Genomic DNA, 21643 nt, shown 5'->3' with positions numbered 1-21643 from the left:
AATCAAGACAGTATGGAATTAGTGAGTGAACAGACAAATTGGTCAATGGAACAGAATAGAGAGCCCAGAAATAGACCCACACAAATAGACCCACACAAATAGTGTCAAGTGATCTTTGACAAAGGAACAAAGGCAATTCAATAGAAAAAGGATAGTCTTTTCAACACATGGTACTAGAACAACTGGACATCCACATGCAAAAAATAAATCTACGCACAAATTATACACCTTTTACAAACATTGACTCAAAATGGATCACAGACCTAAATGTAAAACACAAAGTGATAAAACTAGAATATTTCACATACATGAAAAGCTAAGTGATCTTGGATTTGGCGATGACTTTTTAAATATGTCAAAAAGCACAATCCATGAAACTAACAACTGGTAAGCTGGACTTCATTAAAATGTAAAACTTCTACTCTGTCATGGACACTGTTAAGAGCATAAAATAACAAGCCACAGACGTGGCGAAAATATCTGCAAAACACACATCTATCTGACAAAGGACTTATATCCAAAATATGCAAAGAATTCTTAAATCTCAGTAATAAAAAAGCAAACAATTCAAAAATGGGCAAAGCATATGATCATACACCTCGCCAAGAAGATGTACAGGTGGCAAATAAGTATATGAAAAGATGCTGAACATTACATGTCATAGACAAATACAAATTAAAACAACAATGACATACCACTACACACTATTAGAATGGCTATACCCAAAATACTAATGACACCAAATGCTGACAAGAACTCATTCACTACTGGTGCAAATGTAATATGGTGCAGCCAGCCACTTTAGAAGACAGTTTGGAAGTTTCTTACAAAACTAAACATACTCTTACCATACTATCCAGAAATGGAACTCCTAGATATTTACACAAATGAGTTGAAAACATATGTCCACACAAACATCTATACTCAATTGTTAACAACAGCTTTCTTCATAATTCCCAAAACTTGGAAGCAACCAAGACGTCCTTCAATTGGTGAATGTATAAACAAACTGTGGTATATCCATACAATGGAATACTATGTAGCAATGAAAAGAAATGATCTATCTGGCCATGAAAAGACATGGAGGAACCTTACGCATACTGCTAAGCGAAAGAAGATAATCTGAAAAGGGTACAGACTGTAGGATTACACCCATATGATGTTCTGGAAAAGGCAAAATTATGACAACAATAAATAATCATGGTTGTCAGAAATTGGGGGCAAGGATGGGTGAAGGGAAGAGATGAATAAGTAGAGTACAGGGGACTTTTAGGGCAGCGAAATTCTGCATGATACTGTAATGGCAGATACATGTCAATTTACATTTTTCAAAACCCACAATGTAGAACGCAAGGAGTGAACCCTAATGTAGACTAAGGACTTTAGTTAATACTAATGTATCAGTATTGGCTCAGCTTGTAACAAATATACCAGACTAATACAACGTTTTATTACCAGGGGAATTTGGAGAGTTGGGGGGAGGGTGTGGGAGAAGGTAATGAGAAGTTTCTATAACTTCAAGTCAACTTCTCTATAAACTTAAAACTTCTCAGAAGTATATCAATATATTTTTAAAAGGGTCATGTATCAAAATGAAAGCAACAAATCTATATATTTTTAGAAGAAAACATGAGAAAATCAAACAAAGAATTCTTAGAAATCACACCAAAAGCATGACCCATCAAGGAAAAAAAAATTATAAATTTCACCTTAGCAAAATCTAAAACTTTTCTCTGCCAAAGAACTGCCAAGATTATTAAAAGAAAAGTTACAGACTGGTAAAAAAAAAAAAATATGTGTAAAATACATATCTGACAAAAGACTTGTATCTAGAATATAAAAAGAACTATCAAAAACATGGGCAGAGGATTTGAATAAACTCTTGTCTAAAGAGGACATAAAGATGGCATATGCAAGTATATTATATTCAACATAATCAGTAATTAAAGAAATACTAATTAAAACCACGATGAGGTACTACATACTATACACACTTGAAAGACCGAAACAAAAAATACTGATAATATCCAGTGTTGAGGATGAGAAACAACCAGAATTCTCACACATTGCTGGTGCAAATGCCAAATGGTATAACCAATGCGGAAAATGGTTTGGTCATTTCTTACAAAGTTAAACATCTACTTAGCATCTGACCTAGCAATCTCACCGCTGGGTATTTACCCTAAAAATGAAACAAAACAAACGAAACAAAAATCTATAGCCAAAAATTCAAAACAGTTGCATTGTTCTTGTACACGTGAATGGATAAATTACTCTATGTACATACAGTGAATGGCACACTGCTCAGCAATGAAAAAAAACAAACCTGGTCCGTGAAACAACTTGAATGAATCTCAAAGACATTAAACTGACTGAAAGAAGCCAGCTTCAAAAAATTACACCCTTATGATACCATTTACATAACCTTCTAGGAATGACATAACTACCTTCATGGACAACAGCTCAGTGCTTGCTGATCTTCTTCCAACATTTTTATTTAAGGTCCTGGCCATTACAACAATGCAAAACACTTAGGAAGAAAATAATACAACTTTATTACGTAAGAGATACTAAAACTAAACACATGGAGATACTTACCAGGATTATGGACCAGAAAACTCAAAATTATAAAGTGTCAGTTCTGTTCAAATCAAATGCAGGCAAACCAATTAGGATTCAGGGGCAGTGGGCTGGGAAAACCATCCAGGAGGGCCACTAAAAACATCATTGGAATAAATCAGAAGTATGGTGCCAGTCAACTCAAGTTTCCATGTCACTCTTTACCTAACTGGAAATTTAAAAACATTCCTCAACAATATCTACTACACATGCAGTTGCACTCAGTTAAAATTCAGAAAACAATATGTGGCACTTTCCTGGGCACATATTATCTAATTTTGAAACTCATAAACGGTCCCCAAGAAACTGTTGGTTCAGAAATGAAAACAAGAACTACACAAAACTGAAAAATGTTTTACAAAATCTTTTTCAGAAGTGTTTCTTTCAACTAGTGAGAGAATATTTTAATCTGTTTCTGTATAATTTTACCATCATAAAGTCAGTTTCTCCCTACCCCCCCCCCCCCAAATAAATGTTTGCCCAGTATTTACAGGTTTAAAGGGGCTACCCACTTACGGTATCTATACATACCTCCAGGAGAACACTTGTCACAGTGTGTATTATTTACTTATCTGTCTCTCCCAATTAAGCAATCTGATTAAAGGAGGTTTTTATTTCTTATATTTCTCATTGTTGTGTCTGACTCGTAACACTGAAGAAATATATGTTGAATTAATAAAATCTCATTTTACAGATAAGGCTCTAAGAGATGTTAATTGATCAGGTTATAATCCGACAATTAAGAAGTAGCAAAGCTACTCACTAATTTATTTATTCAGTAAATATTTATTGTTCTAGGTCCTAGATTCTAGGACGAAAACCTAGACCTTCTGACTCCAATTGCAGTGTATTATATTATTCATAATAGGAAAAAAACAACAACTTTCTACCTTTGTGTAATAATGAAATTGCTCTCATAGGATTACAGTGGGGAAAGAGAAACTCCTACTATAGAGGAAGTCACTACTGAACCAAAATTTCCTGTCTTGCATATCTGGAGGAAGGCAATCCCTTGTTGGTTAAACATGAAGAGACCAGAGAACCTAAGGATAGAATTTCAATCTTTTGGTTAAAAAAACAATTCAGCAACAAATCATAAAACCTGGAATAATAGAAAGATAAAAATCATTACATTTACTCAAAAGCAAGAGTGAAAAAGCTACATGATTTGCTAAACTGTATATCTGGAGCCTTTGATAAAGTATTACAGTTTTCATCTAAGTACCTTTTGTATTCTATTAATATTTTTATTTAGATGTCCTCTAAGTAATAATCAGTTAAAACAAGCATATAAGCTACATAGCAAGATAATAATATTAAGAGAAAAACAAATTTTTCTCTTAAGTAAAATTCTTTAAGTTTAAAATAACTTCCATTTAGGACATTCGGCGTTTTCAAGTAAAAATTTCCATGAGTTATTTTTCAGTAATAAGCGCCAAAACGTGAAACTTGTGTATATGTAATCACACTGTTAAATAAAAGCACCTTTTGTACAGAACTTAAAGCAGTTCAAGAATTTTCTGCCCTATAAACAAGTGCAAAATCCAGTTTTTCTTCACAGCTTTCTCACTCATACCTAATTTGACAGTAATTTTACTAGCAATTCACCTTTCACTGTGGTGCAAAACAATGGTATTTCCATTAGCTTATTTAATTTAAATTGTATAATTAATGATTGTATAGATATAACTGCTATCAACAGGTTTTGGAACAAACACAAGTTACTCTAGATAAGTGTATAAATCAACTGACCCAGTAAGAGCGGAATCATCTACAAGAGATCAACGCATCAGCATCAGTCAGTATGTTCACACCAAGGGAAGGCAGAACTTAGTCTGGCAAATTGTTAAGTGGAAGCCATTTAAGGTAATTTCAACTGGATATTGAATTTTTAAAAATATATATTTTTTTGCCATTAGGGTACTAAGTATAAGAGTAGACTGAAAGAAACTCAGCACTCTACCAAAAAAATGAAATGCACACATTCCCCACAGATGAATGCTAAATAACATTTTTATATATAAGGGATGAAATTCTGTTTTACCTATAGTTATACAAAAAATAGACAAATTATTCGACTGCATTACCAAATGGGTTACTTGAGTTTAACCTTAGTAATGCAAGCATACCTTGGAGATGTTGTGGGTTTGGTTGTAGACTACCGCAATACGGCAAGTCACAGGAATTTTCTGGTTTCCCAACGCACATAAAAATTATGTTTATGCTATGCTGTATGTGGTCTATTAAGTGGACAATAGCATTATGGCTAAAAAAATGTATATACCTTAATTCAGAAATACTTTATTGCTGAAAAATTCTAACCATCATCTGAGCCTTAGCAAGTAGTAATCTTTTTGCTGGTAAAGGATCTTATTTTCAGTTTGTTAATCTGCGAAGTGCAATAAAATGAAGAGCAATAAAATGAGATAGGCCTGTATCTCTGCAGAAAGAACTGTATGGGCCCGTTTGCTATGGAGAAATAACATTAGTATACAGCTCCATCTAGTGGATCAATACACAAACATCTCCAGAGCTTATGTTTCAGTCTTCTAAACTAATTTCACAGTTAAGTTAAACCAAACTGATTTTTACAAAGGCCAGCTCTTCACTCATAACAGGTAATTACAACATTTTCCCTAATCAATACGCTAAGCAACATTTTCCACTCAGGATTTCTTCAACATCTTCTAACAAATTTTTCTATAGGAATAAGAATAGTGGCAGTTTATTCTGCAAAGATAAAACTTAGTATTCACACTGTTCCTTTCAAGAGGATAGAACACACAAAAGTCACTCCACAAGGATACTCCACTAGGGAGCAATAGCCTAAAAGCAAATGCGCATGTAAAACTCTCTTCAAAGTGCCTCTGGTCATAATAACAAATAGCTAGGGAGACACAGACGAAAACACCGGCAGGGTTTCTAAACACTTCGTTGACCTTTCCCCAATAATAAATCACATAATGAAAAATGTTTATATTTTTACTTTTAGAAAATTTTAATGTTATAAAAACTTAAAGACTATTAAAAGTTCCCTCTTTAATAACTATTTTTAAATATATATACTCTTAAAACAATGTAGAAATATTCTAATAACAGATGCAACTAAACTTCAAATTAAACTCAATTATTTTTGAATCATGAAAGGAAGTATATAAATTTAACTTAATAAAAGCCCAGTAAAATCAGGCACTGGCATGAAGAATAACAATCAATAGTAACATAATAGCTTTGTCCTGTTAATATTTTTCTTATTTCCACATCTCTACATAAACTCAACATATAATAATTTAAGTATATTTCTGTGTATGTTGATTTAATTAAAATGAAAGTTAATTATTAGTCTACTACTCTGTGAGGTCGATTCACATGAATAATAAGGTTATATTCACTAACATTATATACACTAATTCATATTTCTAATACCTGATGGGCACAATACTTAGCAAACAAGCACGTTTTAAATGAACAAAGTAATGTAATTTTTTATGAAGTTGTTGGCTTATTTTGGAAACTCGAACAATATTTTCAACTTTATAACTTTTCTTATTGTTTAGGGTGTTTATCAAATCAAATTGCCTTTAATTTGTCTTCCTTTTGGATTCCATGACAGGCTAAAAATTTGAAGCAATGTACTTGCTTTAAGAAACTAGCTTTAAAGTTATTATTTGAAACTTCTGATGTAACCTGAGGGGAGGGTCTGAGGATGGCATCATTGACTAGAAGAAAGGGAATAAGCCCTAAAGCAAGAAGCATACCCAACAGGTAACCCAACACAAGTTTTCTTCTATCCTTGGCAACTGATACTCAAAGTTACTGGTTTATCAAAATCACCCTCTTACTTTGATCCCAGGGATAAACTGTTTAATGTTTATAGGGGCAAGAAATAAAACTGTTTCCTTCTCAGCTAAGACAAGGTTGGAGCTTTTTCCTAAGGAAGTTTTATTCCGAAATTAGGAAGCCTTCAGACAGTACATGAACTAAAAAGATTGCTGGCTCTTTCTTCCAAAACCAACCTAGAAAAACTAGAAGAGAGAAGGTATCATGGTCCCAAGGAACCAACCAACACGTCACGAAGTCCACGTGTTAGCTGTCTTTCAAGATGATTGGGAGAGAGGAGGACATACAGCCTCGGGTAAAGAGCAGACAGACACACTGCAGATGCTGAAACAATAGACAGGTTAGAGAAAAACTTGTGTGTCTGGTGCCTCCCGCATGTTACCTTAGGACAAGTCTTGTCCGCCTTACCAATAGAGAAACCAGCAGCAGTAACCCAAGCTAAGTGCCCTGGCGTCATGTCAAGGGAGGGCAAAAATCCTCCTGGGGTAATAAAATGAGATGAGATTTTGCTTACTACGTTTGGCCTGCTGTAACAAAACTATCATAGACTGGATGGTTTATAAGCAACAGAAATGTATTTTTCATAGTTCTAGAGCCTGGACGTCTGGGATCAGGGTAATGGCATGCTTGAGTTCTAGGAAGAGTCCTCTTTGGGTTGCAGACTGCCCCTCCTCATTGTAAATTCACACGGCAGAGACAGGGGACTGTAAGCTCTTTTGTGACTCTTACGAGGGCACTAATCTCATTCATGAGGGCTCTAATGACCTCCCATCTCAACATCCTCACTACGTGAGGCAGGGTTTCAACATATGAATGGGGGTGGGGAGAGGGCGACACAAACATTTAATTCATAACAAGTTCTAACCATCATCTACTCTTCTTCTTTCTCCCCTTCCAAACCTCAAACTGGTTGGCTCATACTCACAGCAGCTCCTATTACCAAATGTTCAGAAAAATGGAATTTTCTAGCCTTCTTTATATTTGGGTCACATGACTGAGTTATAGCAAAAGCAGTGCGGGCAGAAGTGATACAAGCCAATTTCAGGGCTCACCTTTAAAGGCATTCTATGAGATCCTTCAGCCTTCTCTTCCCTTCCTGCAACCTTGAAAATCATACTCGACATGGTGGCATCACAATAAAGAAGGAACCCTGATCTCTAAGCCAAACTCTGTATGGCTGAGAAATAACCTTGTATTAAGTCACAGTTTGGGGGTTATTAGTGCATTTGGCATAACACACAACTTAAGGCTGCCACCTTCCCGCCTCCAATTCTAGTCACAGGAATTCCTTGGTTCAGGAAAAACAAGTATTAACAGTGATCCTGTGGTGCCTGAAACTCACTTCACTCCAAGCTCATCCCATCCCCTCTTGTGAAAATACGCACATATTCTCATTCTCTCTCTCTCTCTCTCTCTCCCCCTCCATCCCCCTCTACCCCCTTCGTTGGCAGGAGATCTTAGAAAATATCTGGCCATTTTAAAAACCTTCTCAAAAACAAGAAACATTTTTCTAAATAATTACTTACTTTTCAATCTTTCAACAATTCATTTAGAAGATTTCAAAGGGCTTAAAAATCATTATATTCTTTCAAACAAATACACTGGTTATACTCTATATGCACTAAGAGAAATCACAGCTGATCCAATACTAACATCAAATGATACCGAATTTTTGATTTTACAGAGATTGATGATAGGAAAAAATAGAAATATAAATTCTAGGCAATGCCCGAATGAGCATATCCTATAGAAAATAGTCCAGAACATACTGGGGGGGAAAAAAAAGGAGAAAGAAAGAAAAAAAGGTCACCTCTCTCTTCATTCACCATCAAAATATAAAATATTCTTAAAATCTTAGTGTGGTCTCTTTGTCATTTCTGTGTTATGTATGTGTAATTAATATCTACACACCCTTGATTTTTTTGCAATGTTGTCATAAACATTTTTCTCCAGATCACTTCAATGGTGGTTTAATATTCCACTGGATGGCAATATCATAGTTTTCTGTTATGGACAGCACTAGAAGGGACATCTTTATGGCAGCTTTTAGAAATCCCATTAATATTAAATGTGGCAAAGTCAGAGCAGAGTCAATTTTTACGTACTAATAGGCAAATCATATAGCTTTTTATTTTTCATAAAGACTACCTAAAATTAAGAACATATTTTAGAAAAAAACTATTCCAAAAAACTTTAGTGAAGAAAATAATTCCTCTCGTTTTCAAAGTACATTTACATGTAGACCAAACATGAGCTTCTGGAACCAACCAGTTAGCAATCCTGACAAAATATGTTAAATGAGATTCTAATTCTAAAATGGTTAACAAAAACACAGGCATTTGAAGATATAAACTTAGATTTTAATTTAAACTAAGATGAAAATTACCTGCAGGAAGTAAAGACAATAGACATTAAGCCACTAAAATCCTAAACTGAGTTTTTTACAAGTGAAGAATGACAAAGAAACTCAGAGTTTTTGTGTATGAACTTCCTACGCTACAGTTCACTTACCCAAATGAATTAGAAAATCTTGCCCACTGTGCCAGCTCATGCCACTGAATAAAATGTTCTACTTTGGGATATCATCAGCTATATCACACAGCATCTGTAGCTCCCATGCTGGTAATAAGCTGTTTGATATAAATTAAGGAAATGGCTTCAATTTACATTAAATTTAAAAGATAATAAAAGTATTAAAGTACTAATTAGTTTCAAGTCATGCTGCTTAAAGAAGCCTGTCATACTTCAGAAAATACTTCATTAAAAAAAGGAATTTAAACATTAAAAATAAATTTTAGGTTACATGTATATGGTTGAGACGATGTAAAACAGCATTCCAACAAGGGAATGCAAATACTACTAATATATATATCAGAAATTACTATTCAAATCCCAACCAAGAGTAGAGTAATAACGCAAAAAGTTTTCAAATTATGTGATAAACACTTTTGTCATTGTATCTTAACATAAAATTACATGATCTTAGGTCATACTTGATAAGACAGTACTTCCTAAGATCAAAACATTCTTTAAAATGAATAAATACATAAAAAACAAAGTGCACACTATAGGGGAGGAAAACTTTCTCCACCGTTAGGATCCGTTGCAGGTCCTGAATATTAAACTGACAAACACAGATTATCAGAAGAAAAGCATACACATTTATTCAATGTAAGTTTTAGTGACATGGGAGCCTTCACAAAGAAATAAACGCTCCAAAGAAATGGTTAAAACTGACCGTTTTTATACTCGGTCTGAGAAAGAGTGGAAAGTCGTGGAAAACATGATAGGACAAAAGGTACAGGAGCCAAGGGTAGGAAATTGGGGAAAACTTAGCAAGGCCTGATTGGATTCCTCTAGGTCTCCCTAGCCCTCTGTCTTGGGAGATAAGGAGGCTCCTTCCCTCCGGGTATTGAAAGGGCACCTCTTACATGAGGGTCTCACAGACATGCTTCAGGAGAGAAGGGAGAGCTCAGAGGGTCCTTCTTGCAACTGCCCTTTCTCAAATTCCTTCAAGCAGAAAAAAACTGAGTATGCCAAGGTACCATATTCTGTCACCTTATGTAGGCGCTCTGAACCCCGTCAACAGTAAATGAAAATATCCTACAAATTACCCTTTCCTAATTATATATTTAGGATAATAGAGTACAGTGAAAAAAGCATGCAAGCACTAATCAAAAGAAAGCAGGAGTTGCTATTAATATCAGAAAAAAACAAAACAAAAAACAAGAACTATCACCAAGACTAAAGACATACATTAAAGGGTTTAATTCACTAATAAGACATAAACAATCCTAAATATGGAAGTACTTAACAAGAGTCTCAAAATACATGAGTTAGGATGAAAACTCATCAGACAATTCCGTAATTATAGTTAGAAACTTCACCACACCTCTCTCAGTGATCAGGAGAATAAGCACACAGAAAATCTGCAAGGATACAGAAGGCTCAGTATATCAATCAACTTGACCTAATTGTCATTTGTAGAAAACTCCACCCAACATGGCAGAATACATAAACTTTTCAAGTGCACATAGCACATTTACCAGAAAGGACCCTATTCTGGTCCATAAAATAAATCTCAACACATTTATAAGAATTGAAATTGTACAAATCATGTTATCTTACCACAACAGAGATAAACTAGAAATCAATAATAGAAAGATATCTCAAAAATCCCCAAACACTTCTAAATAACCCATGGTTCAAAAAGGAAGAGTAAAGTAAAATTATAGAGTATTTTGAACTATATAAAAATAGAAATACAACATATCAAAATTTGTGGGATGTAGCTTAATCCATGGTTGGAGAAAAATTCATAATGCAACACATATATTAAACAAAGGGAGAAAGGCCTCTCGTTAACACGTTTTCACCTTTAAAAAAATACAAAATTATGAGAAAAATGAAACCCAAAGCAAGCAGAAGGAAATGATAGAGAGCAAAAAGCAATGAAATTGAAAATGTAAAATCAACATAGAAAAAGATCAATAATATCAAAAGCTGGTTTTTTGAAATGAAATTGATAAGCCTCTTGCCAGACCAATCAAGATAAAAACTGCCAATATCAGGAAGACAAGGATCCCACAGACATTAGAAAGATAAAAAGGGAACATCACAAACAACTACACACCCACAAACTTGACAAATTCCTTGGAAGACACAATCTACCAAAGTAACTCAGTAACAATAGATAACCAGAATAGTCCTGTATCTACAAAAGAAACTGAATTCATAGTTTAAAAAAACCTTCCTGCAGAGAAAATTCCAGGCCCAGAGGTTAAAGGATCTCTTGCATTGCCTTTCTTCTGGAATCCTTCTTCTTTAGGAGGCCTCTCTGAAATCTGGACCATCTCCTCTCTGGACCTGCTATATGGCTGCCCCTCCTGTGACATCATTTACTTTTCTCCTGCGTTGGATTTACTGTTTCCTACATTCCAGGTCTTTCACTTCTTTATTTTGCTAGAGCGTAACTTCTGAGGCTTTCCAGGTCTGAAAATCTTTGCTCTACCATACTTCATTGATTGGTGAAGAGCCAAGAATTCTGGAGTTAGAAAGTACTAGCCTTCAAAACTTTGAAATTGCAAGACTATTCTAGCAGCTGATACTGCTAGCCAAGAAGACTGATGCTGCTATATTCAATTCTTTTTTCTTTTCAGTGACCCTAGTTTTGTTTTCATTCTGGAAACCTTCAGGATTTTTTTTTTCATCTTGGTGGGGTGAAATTTTACAAACATGTGCCTATGGGTATTTTGTTTGTTTAATCTTGAGCACTCTAAGAACAGAAACAGAATTCTGTGCACCTGGTTTTTAATGAAGGTTGTTTTGGTTGGAGTGATAGAATTTGGGGTAATGTTTTACTGTCATCTTTTTTATTTATTTATGTTGCTTGAAAGAGTTTATAATGAGCATATATCATTTTTATAAAAGCTATGCCATTAATAAATAAAAGGAATGCCCCACAATGGTAATTAAAGATTTAAATGTGCAAACTCTGATTCCACAACTCTGTTTCTAGAAATCTGTTCTAGCAAAGGGTGTAAATATACATATCCAAGAACATAAGCTACAGTGCTGTTAATACTATTAAAAAATTAGAAACAGCACAAACGTCTATCAGTTAGGGCCTGGTTAAACAAACTATGGTACATAAATATTATAAACACTATGCATACATACATTGACATAGAAATATGTATAAATTATTATTAGATGAAAAGGGGTAATTATAAAATAATAAAGCATAATCATTATTGTATTAAGAAAATAACAATGCAAAAAAATCCAAAACCATCTGTTTTAGATATATATACATATGTAAGGAAATGAATAAAAGTCTGAAAAGACACATTCCATGATGCAATAGTCTCTATAATAACCACTAAAAGAATGATAAAGCATATATAATTTCCAAAATAACAGAGAATAAAAATGGAGTAACACAAAATATCAATGGATGAAATGATCCAATTACCAAACGCTCCAACTGTAACACAAAGGTGTCCTGCTGGATTTGTAAAAATCCAATTCCATGCACACATTAACCAAAAGAAGGCTAACAGAGTTATGTCAAAATCAGAAAAAGGGCACAGTTTGGAGAAGACTCAGGTATCATGACAACTAAATAAAGCATGGGATCTGGATTGGGTCCTAGTGAGATCCGGATAAAGTGTATAATTTAGTGAACATTATTGTAATATTAATTTCTTGGTTTAGATAATTGTACTATGATTATGCATAGTGTTAACACTAGAAGTAGGGGGAATGGTTTACAGGAACTTTCTGTACTATTTTTGCAACTTTTTGGTAAGTCTAAAATTATTTCAAAATAAAAATTAATACTCAACTTTAAAAGGCATGACTGTATTTTGCCATGTATAATGTGTATTTTTTTGCCCAAATTTGTGAGGGAAAAATAAAGATGTGCCTTATACATGGGTAGTACTAATTCTGTATCTATATAAATGTTTTTAATTCTTTTATTTATGCTTATGAGTTAAAAGTGTAACTCTAGAAATCAATAACGATATCAGTATGCAAAATAATATTGTGGAATATGATAATCGGTTTTGTTGAACTTACAACGAACCTCCAATGACGAAGAAGAGTTCTTGGCCTTCCATGATGTGTAAATATCGTAAATTTGTTACTGGTACATAAAATTTCTTATACCTTGTATCTGTTCGTGTTCTGTAATTATTTGTTACATAAAACTTCTTGTACCATAATATGTTAAAAAATAAATGCTAAAATTCCTTTATAATACAAAAAAACAAGTACCTAAATATAAACAAATAAGAACTTAAATTAAAAAATTAAAATGAAAGATTTTTTCCCCTGAAAGTTTGGGCCAAAAATGTGGGTGCGCTTTTTATACACGGGAGTGCATTATACATGGCAAAATACGGTACTAGAGATAAAAATACTTCATAATAGAAAAAAAAGTTCAATTCATAGAAAGATAGACCGATTATAAAGGTGTATGCTTCTAATAACATGATAAATAAATAAACTAATTAATTTAATTACTTAATTAACAGAACTACAAGGGAGAAATAGAATCCACAATTGCAAGGGATATGTAACATACAATAAGTTGTCAGTAATTGTCAACCAAGCACACACACACACAAATCAGTAAGGAAAGAGAAGATTTTAATAGAAGAATTTGAAAACATATCTGATACATATGTAAAGCACTGCACCCATCAACAGCAGAATTCACATCACACACACACACTCTCATACGCAGCATTAAAAAATATATTATATACATACAAAGCAAGTACTTATCCGTTTCAATGATTATTCAACTCAGAATATTTTAATGGTAATTACGTGGGTGTTAACTTTTTATTTATCCATTAAACTGTCCATATAGATGTTATATACTTTACAGGTATTAAATTTTACGATAAAGTTTTTAAAAAGTGAACTGATCTATGTCAGTTATATATTCATTCATTTTTTTCTGTTTTTCAAAACTTGTTCCACAAAACTCTCAAGATAAAGCTATGAGGATGGGACACTGGTATGCTCCAACAGAAAATAAAACAAGATTCAGGATTAAAGGTTCCATTGAAATTACCCCTGTTGTACTCTAGAAGCTTCCAAAACATATAAATCTAGGGATACTAAAGGCTATTCTCATAATACTATTTATGTGTAATCAAATCACCCTAATGCAGAACTGCAGATAAACAAAAGTAGATTACCTGGTTACATACAACCCAAACAGTATAAAATCTAAGTTAAAAACACCTTCACCACAGACAATATCTGAATCAGAGGAGCTCGTGCCAATCGCCAAAAGTAGTTCTAGGAAAATTTGGTCATCCACTTTAATGAAACTCCAAACCAAACCAGCCTTCGAAGTAGTCATGTCTTTATGTTGCCAGTTTTGAGATATAACAAATATCTAGCAATTAAGTTATAACCAAAAAAATATTTACAATTTATAGTTAAATGGTGAATATTTTACTTTTCCAAAAGCAAAATAACATATCTTCAAATATATTTAAGATGATAAAAACAGATTGCAGCTACAGTCCCCAAAACTTCAGGATGAACTACTTCTTTTATTAATTTTTTTCTAAAAATTAGTAAGAGCAGTTTATCAGTTATTTATTGTTGCCTAACAAATTACCCCAAAACTTAGCAGCTTAAAACAACACACCTTTGTTATCTCACAGTTCCTGAGGAATTGGATGTTGCTTAGCTAGTTCCTCCAGTTCAGGGTCTCTAAGGTGTCAGCCAGGGCTACAGGCATCTCATGGTTTAACTGGGACAAGATTCTCCAACTACACTCAGTGGTTGTTGGCAGGATTACGTTTCTAGGGGGTTATTGAACTGAGAACCTCAGTTCTTCACAGGCTTCTCAATTCCTGGACAGGTGGGTCTTGAAACAAGTCAGCTCATAACATGGCAGCTGGCTTCATCAAAGTGGGCAGCAAGAGAGCGCCAGCAAAAACATCTGATCACCTTTGCTGTATGGTATTCTATTAGAAGTGAGCCTCTAGATCCAGTCTACCCTCAGGGGAAAAGATGACACAAGAGTGTGAATACCAGGATTATTTTAGAAGGCTGCCTGTTACAAGTAGCATAATGGAAAAAAGAAACTGGCATAAAAGTTAGGAAAACAGGATTCTAGTAACTATGTGACTACGCACAATCTCTCAAGGCCTCAGTGTTTTCACAGGAAACAAACAGAAAACAAGAGAGGGTAGCCTAAATGACCTCCTGGATCATTTAACTTCTAAGTTCTAAATTCTGTGCTTCTTTACTGTGTCTTTTGGAAAGGATTACCAAGGGTGAGAGATATTTGGTCAAATTGCCTCATTTTACAAAAGAGCCTAGTTCCAGGAAATGTTAACAGACAGGTAACAAGTCATGCTTATTTTGCTCCCATGCACAGTGCTTTGCAGTTAATGCCCTCAAACAGCCCTATCCTTTCTTTAAGTCTCAAAATCTGTTAAATTCAAAAGGAAGAGCAAATAATACCGTGTTTTCCCAAAAATAAGACCGGGTCTTATATTAATTTTTGCTCCAAAAGATGCATTAGGGTTTATGTTCAGGGGATGTCATCCTGAAAAATCATGCTAGGGCTTATTTATATTCACGGTAATATAATACTCGCAACAGCAAAAACTGATTAATGTTACACATTATCTCTTTTTCTCTCATCAACCCTAAAACTCTCTGTAGGTGGCATCTGAGATGAAAGTGAGCTATCCTCCTCCGCCCTTCCCCAGTCCCAGGTATCTGGGCATTTTAATCATGAGATTATTTGCTGGAAGTAAATTATACAAGCAACAGATAATAGATCATAGCAGAGAAATAGAGTCACCTTAAACAAAGGAAGTAAGATTAAATGTAACCTCAATGAAGTATCTAAAAACAGAAACTGCAACCAGAAAAGGCAAGGTTTGTCCCCAGTGGAATCCTAGAAAATAGAGTCCCAGAGGTCAATAACGGCAATATGATGCTGACAATGTCCAGGGAAGCAGGTCCTCTGGGAAGCTAACGACAACTGAACTGACAGATTGACAGATACATCCTTCCCAGACAGGATCATCAGTCAGGGTCTAGTACTATTAAACATAAATACCCTGTTTGCTCCTATGTGAGGTCAGGAGCCAAGGATGAGGGGGACTCACATGTCAGAGAAACCCCTCAACAGCACACACCCTTGACCAGCCATAATAATTGTAATAACTTTGGTCCAAGACGTACAGTCAAAATACTGCATATAACCACAATTGTTTTGTGTGGTAATTATAAAGCAGGAATGTACTTATACTAGTCAAATTGTGTGTATATATAAATGCATAACTAGATCCAGAATTTCTATAGAAGTCCCAAGGACAGAAATTGGCGGTAGGGGAAGCTAAGGCCCAGTGGTTTATCTTAAATCTGTGTTTGCATAACAATCAAGTATGATAGGAAAAAAACAACTCATAATCAAAGATCACACTGATAGAGATTACCACAAACATCTCATCAGTATTAGCAATAGATCTAAATTCACTAAACCACCTAAAAAAAAGTGTTAGCTAAAAACGTTAACATAGGCTGGAACATTAGGTTGGTGCAAAAGTAATTGTGGGTTTTGCCATTATTTTTAACCTTTCAAGCCGCATTTACTTTTGCACCAACCTAATAGTATTCAAAGAAAGTTTTTGATATTTTCAAAAGTATTTTGATACTTTTGGTACTGAGTAAAAGGCAGGGAGCCCAAAGGAAGAGAAGATGAATTAGACATCCCCATGGGACATTTAAAGAAGAAAGGACCTCCATCCTGGCCAGAGGTGCCACAGTTAAGTTTCATGGCCCAAACCATTGGCTGTTACTTCCCACATCATGAGTATACTCAATCAGCTAGATAGAAATTTCAATCAAGCCATCCAAAGATGAAACAGCTCAAAAGACAATATCCACCTTAAAGTACTGCAAATAGTATTTTATGTATTTATACTTTTTTACTCAGTGTCCAGAACTGTCTGGACATTCATCCCTTCCCTAGCCTTTTACACAGTATCAAAGAAGGGTTGCATCGCCTTTCTTTTCTCACTTCTTAACTCTTTTGTTCTGCAGCTTTAAAGGCATGAGAGAAAGTAGGAGCAATAACAGTTTAGCAAAGTCTCAAATAAGTCTCTAATTAGTCTTTGAGGTAAAACTAGTAAAAAAGCAAATAAAGTATGTGTAGGAATTTGAAATTTAACCCCAAAACACTACAGTATACATTACTTGATATTACGTACTTACACTTTTCTAATATAGCCCATCTCAGTTAATGATTTCACCACCAATGGAAAGATTGAATAGTCATTTTTGAAGTCTTTTTTCCACATAGCAGCGGTTAGTAAACTATGAAACAAGAAACGAGGGAGGGAAAGAGGGAGAGCAGGAAGGATGGCAGGCAGGCAAACAAGCAAGCCAGCAAAAAAGGAAGAAGGAATGAAGGGAAGAAGGGAGGGAAGGAGGGAAAAAGAAAGGAAAGGAAGAAAAAGTAGGCAGGGAAAGAAATAGAAAAAGAGAAAGCAAGCAAGAAAGAGAAGGAAAAAGAATGAAAGGAGGAGGGAAGGAAAGGAAGGAAATACAACAGAGACTGTATATGGCCTGAAAATCCTAAAATACAGGCAGTCCTAGCTTCACACAGTACTGCTTTAACTGAAACCCAGACTACAAAGCAAGGACTACCTATACTTCTATATTTACTATCAGGCCCTTTATGAAAAATTTGATGACCCCTACAATAGAGGATATCCAAATGGTCAATAAATACATGAAGAGGTGCTAAATATTATTAGTCATTAGGGAAATCTGCGAAAAACCCAATGTGATATTACTATTTAACCACCAAAATGGCTAAAATAAAAAAAGATAATACTAAGTATTGCAAGCATTTGGAGAAGCCAGAATTCTGAAACACTGCTAAAAGGAGTGTTAACTGACAAAACTAATTTGAAAAGCTTTTGGTAGTTATTCCAGAACTACATACCTGCATATCCCGTAATATAGCCATTTCATCAGTAGGTATATATATTTCCAACAGAAATGTATACATATGTTCACCAAAGTAATTATAAAAATGTTCATAGAAGCCCTATTGTTAATAGCCAAAAACTGGATGGACTACTATACAGCATAAGAACAAACAAACTGGGTGGCCTATTAGTTCAGCTGATTAGAGCATGGTGCTGGCAGCATCAAGGTTGCTGGTTTGATCCCTGTATGGGCCACTGTGAAGCTGTGCCCTCCTTAAAAAACAAAAACAAAAAACTACTGCTATACAACTTGTATAAATGTCACAAACACAATAGTAAGCAAAAGTGAGACACAAAGGACTATATAGTGTATGATTCCATTTATACAAACTTGATCGGTAAATTCATAAATGAAATTAAAAATCGAGATAATGATTACCTTTGGAACGGAGGCACAGAGTGAGGCTTCTAGAATGCAAGTAATGCTCTTTGTTGTCTAGGCATTAGATATAATTTGTGAAAATTCAATGAGCTGTACACTTAATCATTCATGCACTTTTCTGTAGGTCTATTATCCTTTAACAATTAACACACTAAAAAGATACCTATAAACTCTGTTCCTCTGAGGTAAAATTGTATACTTCTCCGTTCACTTTTCTGATTTGCTATCATTTCCTCTCCCAATGAGATACCTTAATTCCTGTTACCTAATATAGAAGTCAGCTTTGTTTTAATTAATTTTCTTGGTATACTATTGCATAGGATACCCAAATGAATATATAACAGTCATTTTAAGTTAGTTCCACACTAGATCCCTAGGAGAAACTCTGAAAAGCCGACACCTTGTGACAGTATGTTATTATAAAATTATCTGAGGAAGGAAAAAAAAACCTCCTTGAAATGTAGTTTTGTTTGGCCCTTTGTTTTGTCTTACCTTTGTTTACTACCACTGTGATTTAATCTGCATAAAATGCTCAAAGGAACTTTTCAAAAAGCCTGTTCTTGTGGCAAGTTTTTCTTTCTACCATCCCGACTAATAACGCTATCTTGTGTTTATCCAGTTCCTTCCATCCATGGAGTTTAAAGTACTTCACAAATATTGGTGGGTGGTTTCATCTTCCAATTAGAGAAATTTGGGCCCAGAGACCAAAAATATTCTAACAGTATCTTTCTACAGCACGGTGCCTAAAGAAGTATCGCACTCTTTGCAGAAACTTACAAGTGTGAGACCTGAAATACAAACCGATTAGGTGACTCTCAAGGGCACAGAGTCAATCAGGTAGAACCAGGACCTGTACCCTCTAACTCACCGCCACTTAAGGAGAAAACAAACAAAAACCTATACCCTGAATAAACCCTCAGCTGCTGAACTCTTGTAATAGGAAACCGAGGAAGATGCCGAAATCATACTCAGAAAGAGGACCTGTGGACCCCACGACGCTGACCTTCCCGGGAGCCTCATCACTCCCAGCTGCAGGGGCCAACATTCACTGGGCGCAGATCCGCGGGGCCCCTTCACCTTCTCCAAGGGGGCTGCAGCCGGAATTTCCAGGGCTGGTCCAAGCCCACCCCTCCTTTCTCGGGTCTCCCAAGCCTCCCAGGCTACCCGTTTACCTGAGAGGCGCCCAACACCGCCCCAGAGCCGACTCTGCCCGCTCGCCCAGAGTTTCTCAGGCCCAATGCGCAGCCACCGCGTCAGCCAATCTCCGCCAGCTCGGCCCGTCCCCGAGCTCCCCCGCACCAGGAGCTGCGCGCGCCCGCAAACAAGCGGGAGGGGCGTGGCGGCGTGGTGAGCCAGCCGCACGCCGCGCGTGAGGGCCCACGGGGGACGCAGGCGGGACCGGCGCCCGAGGCAGAGGCAGGCGGCGCGAACCGGGCATGCGCGTGTCCCGCTGGTAGGGCCGCGGGGCGGGGTCTCTGGGCGAAGGAGCGACTTTAGAAAGTCTTCACAAGACTTGCTAGTCTTCCGCGGTGGCTCCAGCGGAGTGCTACGATTGTGGGGTCCCCGACGACGGGCGCGATCTGCGAGAGCAAAGTATTGTGTGGACCTTCGTATGGTTAGAGCAAGAAAACCACGTGGTTAAAAACGCGTCTTGTGGCCTCAACTTGAGCGCTGCCGAGTCTCCACTGGACCTGGCAGAATTGTAGTTTCCTGTTTTGTGTGTGGTTTGAGGAGAGAAGGAGAATGAGAATGGGATGTCAGGGAGAGATGAGAGGGGAATTGCCAAGTGATGACTGAATGAAAAGGACCGAAGTTGGACTCCAATTGGGTGAGCAAAAAGCAGTACTTAGCTCCTGGCCAAGGAATGTTTCAGACCTAAAGTTGGAGGAGGTAACCCTTCTACTTAAGCATTAGAAAGACGTATGATGCTTACGTTCAATATGTGGATTCTTTAAGACAAAATGTTGAACCTTCCATAATTAAACAAAAAATTAAGTTCTCAATTCGTGTACCTCCGTGTTGAAACAAGAAGGGACTGGCATAATTAATTAGCTGCTAGTAATTCAAATGTGGTTTTCATATTCCACAGATCAGTATTGCCTTTATAAATGTCACGTTAACTCCTTAAGACACCAAATATTTCATTTTATTCCTTCAGATACCAAATATTTATTGCACACATACTATGTGCTAGATACTCTTTTGGGTATTGGGTAATTGTTTCCCAAGTTAGTAGTTAAAGTTAGTGAAAGGAACTAAGTGTGAAAAAGAGGAGTAAATAAAGAAGACATGAAAAAATTGGATGTATTATAGTTGGAAAAAAATAGGTCATAAAATTCACAAACTCTTTATTATATTTCAATGAATGGGCATTGCTTTGAAGAGGTTTGTTATAGAATAAGTTTTGAAATGCATTTTTTTCATTAATTCAGCTAAGGTCTTTAATTCAGTCAAGATATTTATGGACACAAAGTACCATAAAAATATATAAGAAAGTAGAGGAGTGGTATAGTTTGTCAGAGTAGATGGAAAGGGAACTCCAATCACGAAGAATAATTTTTGAAAAGGTTTAGGACCAACTCAAATTATGCGTAAAAGAAAGGAGGGAAAATTGCTTTTCTTAGCTAAGGAATAACAAGAAATAACAGGGAATGGTGACCACAACATTAAGAAAAGTCAAAACAAATAATGAATTTATAGATTAAATTTAGAGAAAGTGGTTATACTATTTTTCTTTGGGTAGAGATACATAATCCTAGTTTTTTAAAGTTCATTACCTGGGTGGTGAAAGTCTCCAGGGTAAACAAAAAACCCATGTTTCCTTTCCTGTTTTTTCCTTCTGCCTTTTTTATTCAATGAGTCAGTCAAACATTAGGCCCTTTCTCCCTAGTCCTTCCTCCAACTTACGCGAGGTAACTCTTTTTTTGTAGTCTATTTATTTATTTTTTTCACTTACAGTTGACTTTCAATATTATATTAGTTTCAGGTGTACAGCATGATGGTTAGACATTTATATAATTGACAAAGTGATCCCCTGATAAATCTAGTACCATACATAGTTATTACAATATTATCGACTATATTCCCTTTGCGGTATTTATATCCCCCACTGTCAATTTGTACTTCTTAATCCCTTCACCTTTTTCACCCAGCCCTCTAACTCACCTCCCATCTATCGGGCAACTATCAGATTGTTCTCTGTATCTATGAGTCTATTTCTCTTTTGTTTGTTCATTTGCTTAGTTTTTTAGATTTC

General features: G+C 35.7%; 1 protein-coding gene across 4 annotated transcripts in view; it reads right to left on the bottom strand.

Moving 5' to 3' along the window:
- Positions 1–19804, bottom strand: part of MIPOL1 (mirror-image polydactyly 1) — a 246572-nt gene extending 226768 nt beyond the window's left edge. For all 4 annotated transcript variants that reach the window (XM_033107003.1, XM_033107001.1, XM_033107002.1 and 1 more), the window contains exon 1: positions 19560–19804. The gene's annotated coding sequence lies outside the window, so the exon portion shown is untranslated. The remainder of the gene's footprint in view (positions 1–19559) is intronic.
- Positions 19805–21643: the final 1839 nt, after the last annotated feature.

This window comes from Rhinolophus ferrumequinum, chromosome 6, assembly GCF_004115265.2.
Source record: "Rhinolophus ferrumequinum isolate MPI-CBG mRhiFer1 chromosome 6, mRhiFer1_v1.p, whole genome shotgun sequence".
Lineage (NCBI taxonomy): Eukaryota > Metazoa > Chordata > Mammalia > Chiroptera > Rhinolophidae > Rhinolophus > Rhinolophus ferrumequinum.
Note: the sequence above shows the minus strand (reverse complement) of the source record. Positions and strands in the feature narration are given on the sequence as shown.